We start from the raw sequence: 6,640 nt of genomic DNA on the forward strand, positions 1-6,640 counted from the left end.
TCTTTGTTCAGCTGCACTATTCTGAAATCTAGGAGACAGAGAAGCTGAAGAAAGAAATTAATTCAGGAGAATAGACCTCAAGTATGTTCTCCAGTGCTCATGTCCCAGCTGAAATGGGAATCTGTAAAGGAAAGGAAAGTTACCCACCCCCTCCTTGACCCGTTTCCAATCCATCTAGGCACTAAAAGAACTTGTAACTAAGAACAGAGGCCCAAGTTTTATTTTATTAAACTGTAAGCCTGAGAGCAGGGACCACCTTGTTTCTGCTACATTCTAGCAGAGGCATAGGAAGGGGGCGCGGGAGGCGGACCCCCTGGGTGTTATCGCTGAGGGGGGTGACTCTCGGTGTGCCACCCACCCACAACGCCCGAGCCATCAATGGGGGGGGGGCGTGATAAAAAAAAATCCACGCTGGGTACCACTTGACCTTGCTACGCCTCTGCAGTCTGGGACACTTTCTAGCTGAAGAGGGGGCTAACCATTGTTTACACCAAATCAATAAATATGCAGCAATTTAATGTTCGTTAGTAACATCCAGAATTGCAGCAAGAAGCTGAATGTTAGAAACCAGCATTTGAAATAAAGACGTTTTGGGTCTCAATTCCAAATGATGCATTTTTTATTTAAAAATCCTGAATTAGTACAAAACCAAGCAAGGTCCCCCTGGGGTTTTTGCAGCCAAGATCTGCTACTTACCTGCTTCCCTCATCTTTTGGAACTCACGCTTCCCTAAGCATCCTTTGTATTTGGCTTGTATTCTGGAAACTGAAAAGGAAAAGCAACTGGGAATTAGAGAATGGTAGAGTTGGAAGGGATCCCCAAGAGTCATCTAGTCCAGCCGCCTGCAATGCAGGAACCTCAGCTAAAGAATCCATCACAGGTGGCCATCCATTGGCCGTCCTCCAAGGAAGGAGAGTCTGCCACCTTCCGCAGGAATCCAGAGCTTAAATTTCCCTGAAAATATATTTGTGAGGTGAAAGTCCACATTCCAAGTCTAGCTTTAAACCTGGGACAGGCAACCTGCTACGGCCGCTCAGATGCTGCTGGGCTCCCATCTCCCCTCCGCCCTGGCAGCCAGCGCAGACAATGGTCAGGGGCAGGATGAGAGCAGGAGTCCAGCCACTCGCTTCCCACCCCTGAAGGGCAGAAGGCTAAAATGCTTCTGGTGGGCACAAGGTTGGCTATGCCAATGCAAGGCTGAGGAGGTGAACAAAACAATTAGAATCATAGAATCATAGAATCATAGAGTTGGAAGAGACCACAAGGGCCATCAAGTCCAACCCCCTGCCAAGCAGGAAACACCATCAGAGCACTCCTGACATATGGTTGTCAAGCCTCTGCTTAAAGACCTCCAAAGTAGGAGATTCCACCACACTCCTTGGCAGCAAATTCCACTGTCGAACAGCTCTTACTGTCAGGAAGTTCTTCCTAATGTTTAGGTGGAATCTTCTTTCTTGTAGTTTGGATCCATTGCTCCGTGTCCGCTTCTCTGGAGCAGCAGAAAACAACCGTTCTCCCTCCTCTATGTGACATCCTTTTATATATTTGAACATGGCTATCATATCACCCCTTAACCTCCTCTTCTCCAGGCTAAACATGCCCAGCTCCCTTAGCCGTTCCTCATAAGGCATTGTTTCCAGGCCTTTGACCATTTTGGTTGCCCTCCTCTGGACACGTTCCAGTTTGTCAGTGTCCTTCTTGAATTGTGGTGCCCAGAACTGGACACAGTATTCCAGGTGAGGTCTGACCAGAGCAGAATACAGTGGCACTATTACTTCCCTTGATCTAGATGCTATGCTCCTATTGATGCAGCCCAGAATTGCATTGGCTTTTTTAGCTGCCGCGTCACACTGTTGGCTCATGTCAAGTTTGTGGTCAACCAAGACTCCTAGATCCTTTTCACATGTACTGCTCTCAAGCCAGGTGTCACCCATCTTGTATTTGTGCCTCTCATTTTTTTTGCCCAAGTGCAATACTTTACATTTCTCCCTGTTAAAATTCATCTTGTTTGCTTTTGCCCAGTTCTCTAATCTGTCAAGGTCGTTTTGAAGTGTGATCCTGTCCTCTGGGGTGTTAGCCACCCCTCCCAGTTTGGTGTCATCTGCAAATTTGATCAGGATGCCCTTGAGTCCATCATCCAAGTCGTTGATAAAGATGTTGAATAAGACCGGGCCCAAGACAGAACCCTGTGGCACCCCACTAGTCACTCTTCTCCAGGATGAAGAGGAACCATTGATGAGCACCCTTTGGGTTCGGTCAGTCAGCCAGTTACAAATCCACTGAGTGGTAGCATAGTCAAGACCGCATTTTACCAGCTTCTTTACAAGAATATCATGGGGCACCTTGTCAAATGCCTTGCTGAAATCAAGGTAGGCTACATCCACTGCGTTCCCTTCATCTACCAGGCTTGTAATTCTGTCAAAAAACGAGATCAGGTTAGTCTGACATGACTTATTTTTCAGAAATCCATGCTGACTGTTGGTGATCACAGCATTCCTTTCTAGGTGCTCACAGACTGTTTGCTTAATGATCTGCTCCAGAATCTTCCCTGGTATTGATGTCAGACTGACTGGGCGGTAATTATTTGGGTCCTCTCTTTTCCCCTTTTTGAAAATAGGGACAACATTTGCCCTCCTCCAGTCTGCTGGGACTTCACCTGTTCTCCAGGAATTCTCAAAGATGACTGCCAGTGGTTCTGAGATCACATCTGCCAGTTCTTTTAATACTCTTGGATGCAGTTCATCTGGCCCTGGAGACTTGAATACATCTAAACTAGCCAAGTATTCTTGTACTATCTCCTTAGTTATTCTGGGCTGTGTTTCCTTTGCTGGATCATTTGCTCCAAATTCTTCAGGTCGGGCATTGTTTTCTTTATCGGAGAAGACTGAGGCAAAGAAGGCATTGAGGAGTTCAGCCCTTTCTGTGTCCCCTGTTTGCATTTCACCATCTTCTCCTCTGAGTGACCCCACTGTTTCTTTGTTCTTCCTTTTGCTACGAACATACCCATAAAAGCCTTTTTTGTTGCTTTTAACCTCTCTAGCAAGCCTGAGTTCATTCTGTGCTTTAGCTTTTCTGACTTTGTGTCTACACGTGCTGGCTATTTGTTTGAATTCCTCTTTGGTGGTTTCCCCCCTTTTCCATTTTTTGTACACATCCTTTTTTAATCTTAACTCAGTTAAAAGTTCTTTAGATAGCCACCCTGGCTTCTTTAGGCACCTTCCATTTTCCGTCTCATTGGTATTGCCTGATGTTGTGCTTTTACTATCTCCCTCTTAACAAACTCCCAGCCATCATGAACTCCCTTTCCTTTTAGTATTACTGTCCATGGGATCTCACCCAGCACTTCCCTAAGTTTTATGAAGTCGGCTTTCTTAAAGTCAAGAAATTGAGTCCTAGTATGCTTGGCTGCTCCTTTCCGCTGTATAGTAAACTTCAGAAGAGCATGATCACTCGCGCCTAATGATCCTTCCACTTCTACCCCATTAACCAGGTCATCAACATTGGTTAGGACCAGATCTAAAATGGCTGTTCCTCTTGTTGCTTCTCCCACTTTCTGGACAATGAAGTTGTCTGCAAGGCCAGTGAGGAATCTGTTTGACCTTATGCTCTTGGCTGAGTTTGACCTCCAACAAATATCCGGGTAATTGAAGTCCCCCATTACTACTATCTCCCTTCCTTTTGCATGCTTGGCCATCTGTTCCAGGAAGGCATCATCTATGTCCTCCGTTTGGCTTGGGGATCTATAGTAAACTCCCACAATGAGGTCTCTGTTACTCTTCTCTCCCTTAATTTTGACCCAAATGCTCTCACTTTGGCTTTGAGGTTCTAAATCTTGGATTTCTTCACAGGTATACACATCCCTGACATATAACGCCACTCCTCCTCCTTTCTTGTCTGGTCTGTTTCTCCGAAATAGATTGTATCCCCCCATTATTACATTCCAATCGTGGGACTTATCCCACCAGGTTTCAGTGATGCCTATTATGTCATATTTAGTTTGCTGTACCAAGAGCTCAAGCTCATCTTGTTTATTTCCCATGCTTTGCGCATTAGTGTACAGACATTGAAGTCCATTAATCATTCCCCCGTGTCTCTTATTTAAGGATTTTTTCCTCCCACCACTAGGTCTGCGTGCTGTTTGCTCCATTTGGTCTATGACATTTGGATGATCATCTTCATCAATTGATAGACTCCTACCTTCAGGAGCACTGTCTCCCTCCCCCACATTAGTCAGTTTAAAGCCCTCCTGATGAGGTTTCTGAGATTTTGGGCAAAAACATTTCTCCCAACCGTTGTGAGGTGCAGCCCATCGCTTGCCAGAAGTCCATCTTCAAGAAACTGGAGTCCGTGATCTAAGAATCCAAACCGTTCCTGTTTACACCATTTGCGAAGCCAGCTGTTCACTTCCACTATTTTTCCCTCTCTCCCTGGGCCACGTCATTCAACTGGGAGGACAGATGAGATGACAATTTGTGCATTTAATTGCTTCAATTTCCTGCCCAGAGCCTCGTAGTCTCTTTTGATCTTCTGGAGGCTATTGCTTGCAGTGTCATTGGTTCCCACATGAACCAAGAGGAAGGGGTATTTGTCAGTGGGTTTTATGATTCCTTGCAGTCGTTCAGTTACATCTTGGATCTTAGCCCCGGGGAGACAGCACACCTCCCGAGACATCTTGTCAGGCCCACAGATCACTGCTTCTGTTCCCCTCAGTAGGGAATCCCCTATCACCACTACACGCCTCCTCTTAGGTTTGGTTGGGGTTCTTCCATGAGCTGTCCGTTCCAAGGTCGCCTGCACATTCCCTGAGGACTGACTTTGCTGCTCGTCTTCATATACCTGATTGACTGAAATGAGGGAGAGATCCTCAAATGGAGTCTGCTCTTCGTCTTCCATGCTAGGGGAGAGGACCTCAAAGCGATTGTGTATTTCTAAACAATCAGAACGAACCCTGGGCCTCCTACTTCTTTGAGTCACGTTTCTCCATATATCTGGCTCCTGTGTTGATGAACTAGCCTCCTTCTCAGGGGAGTCCCCTGTCTCCTCCTTGGTGGAGATGGTGTGCTCTGTTGCTTCCAAGAAGAGCTCCAGATCTCTAATTCTTTGGAGCGTAGCTACACGTTCCTCCAGTTGCTGGACTTTGTCTTTTAAGAGGGCAATCAACATGCAATTGCTGCAGGTAAAGCTGCCTGCAACCTTTGGCAAGATGGCAAACATTGCGCAGGAACCGCAGGCGACTGCAGCTGTTCCCTCCCCCTCCATCTTAAGAACGTCGTTGGGGTGGCTACAGCGGTCCTCCATCATAAAAAGCGTGAAGAGAGGACAAATAACTCCCCCCACAAAAAACCTAGGTCTCCCCCAACAAACGTTTGAGACTAGCGCCCCTAAATCTAAAAGATGGATCAAACTGCTGCCCTGCAAGCTCTGATAAGCTCCTCCCACAGCTAATCACCTGCCTCAACAGAAACCCTGCCCCCTCTGACCTTTGCACAGGGAGAACAGCTAATCAGCCACAAAGAAACACACACACAAGAAAACCCTTTTTGCTCCTTCTTCAACTGCTGCCCTGCTACCTCTGATAAGCTCCTCCCACAGCTAATCACCTTCCTCAACAGAAACCCTGCCCCCTCTGACCTTTGCACAGGGAGAACAGCTAATCGGCCACAAAGAAACACACACACACAATTAGTTGGTAGATAGACGAAGACTGTCACACACCATCTCCAATTTCCACAGCAGAGCAGGATGCCAGGGAGTTCCAGGCACTTAGCCGGGTCTGTGTTTCGTTTTGGACAATGAGTCCCAGCAGAGACTGTGCTGTCTTTATGATATATGGTTAATTTACACATATACGCAACCTGAGCCTATGATGGAGGTGTTCAAAGCATTAGACTCCATGAAGGTCCCATCTCTTCCACTGCTGCTGCCTCTGATTTGAACAGACACCCCCATAAATTTCTGCAGTAATCTACAAATTTCCTTTCTAAAAAATCTGCACAAAAAAATCAATTTACATATTCCATTGCAAAATACCTATCTAAACAAGGATTGTATGTCAAGGTATGTATTTCTAAACACACTTTATCCTAAAAATGCATTTTAAGTGGATTTTTGTTTATATCTTTAGCCAAGAGCTGTACTGAAAAATCCAAAGAAGTGCAAAATCTGGAGGATGTTTACATTCGAATCTGTGCAAATTAAATCAGCTCATGTAAAGCTGCAGACCAAATAAAATTCTCCTCCATTCCTAGTTGCAAAATCCTAAATTTCCTGCAGGCCATGTGAACTGCAAGGCTGTGGTCTTCTCAGATGCCGCCTAGCGCAAACCCTCACAGAAACAAGGTGGCATCAAAATATTCAGTTAAAAATGACTTTGGGGGATTTGCAAGATCAAAAGTGGGCAAATTACATACCTAGCCGATTTTTTCTGAATTCAAAGGCATCTTCTGTGGCAAACAGAGTTCTTGGGAAACGGATGAATATTTTGGTCCTAAACAAGAGAAAATCATCCAATGAGATGCAGGCGCCCAAAAATCTATCATTTGCTCTGAGGGTGGTCTCACCAAATTTAAGCACTTCCAGGAAGAGATGAGCAAAATCTGTCTGTCAGAGCTGCTTGAAGATCCTAGCTCACAGAGGATCA

At 45.7% G+C, this 6,640-nt stretch overlaps 1 protein-coding gene and 1 long non-coding RNA gene across 2 annotated transcripts in view; both read right to left on the reverse strand.

Annotated features, from left to right (window-relative positions):
• The window catches only part of MYO1H (myosin IH), an 83,068-nt gene that overhangs the window by 23,479 nt on the left and 52,949 nt on the right, over positions 1–6,640 (reverse strand).
• Positions 76–6,446, reverse strand: LOC310691283. The gene is made up of 3 exons (XR_014518447.1): positions 6,411–6,446; positions 697–765; positions 76–121 (listed from the first exon to the last, which is right to left on the reverse strand). It is a non-coding gene; the product is annotated as an uncharacterized lncRNA (long non-coding RNA).

Source organism: Podarcis liolepis (assembly GCF_965112155.1).
Source record: "Podarcis liolepis genome assembly, chromosome: 13".
Taxonomy (NCBI): domain Eukaryota; kingdom Metazoa; phylum Chordata; class Lepidosauria; order Squamata; family Lacertidae; genus Podarcis; species Podarcis liolepis.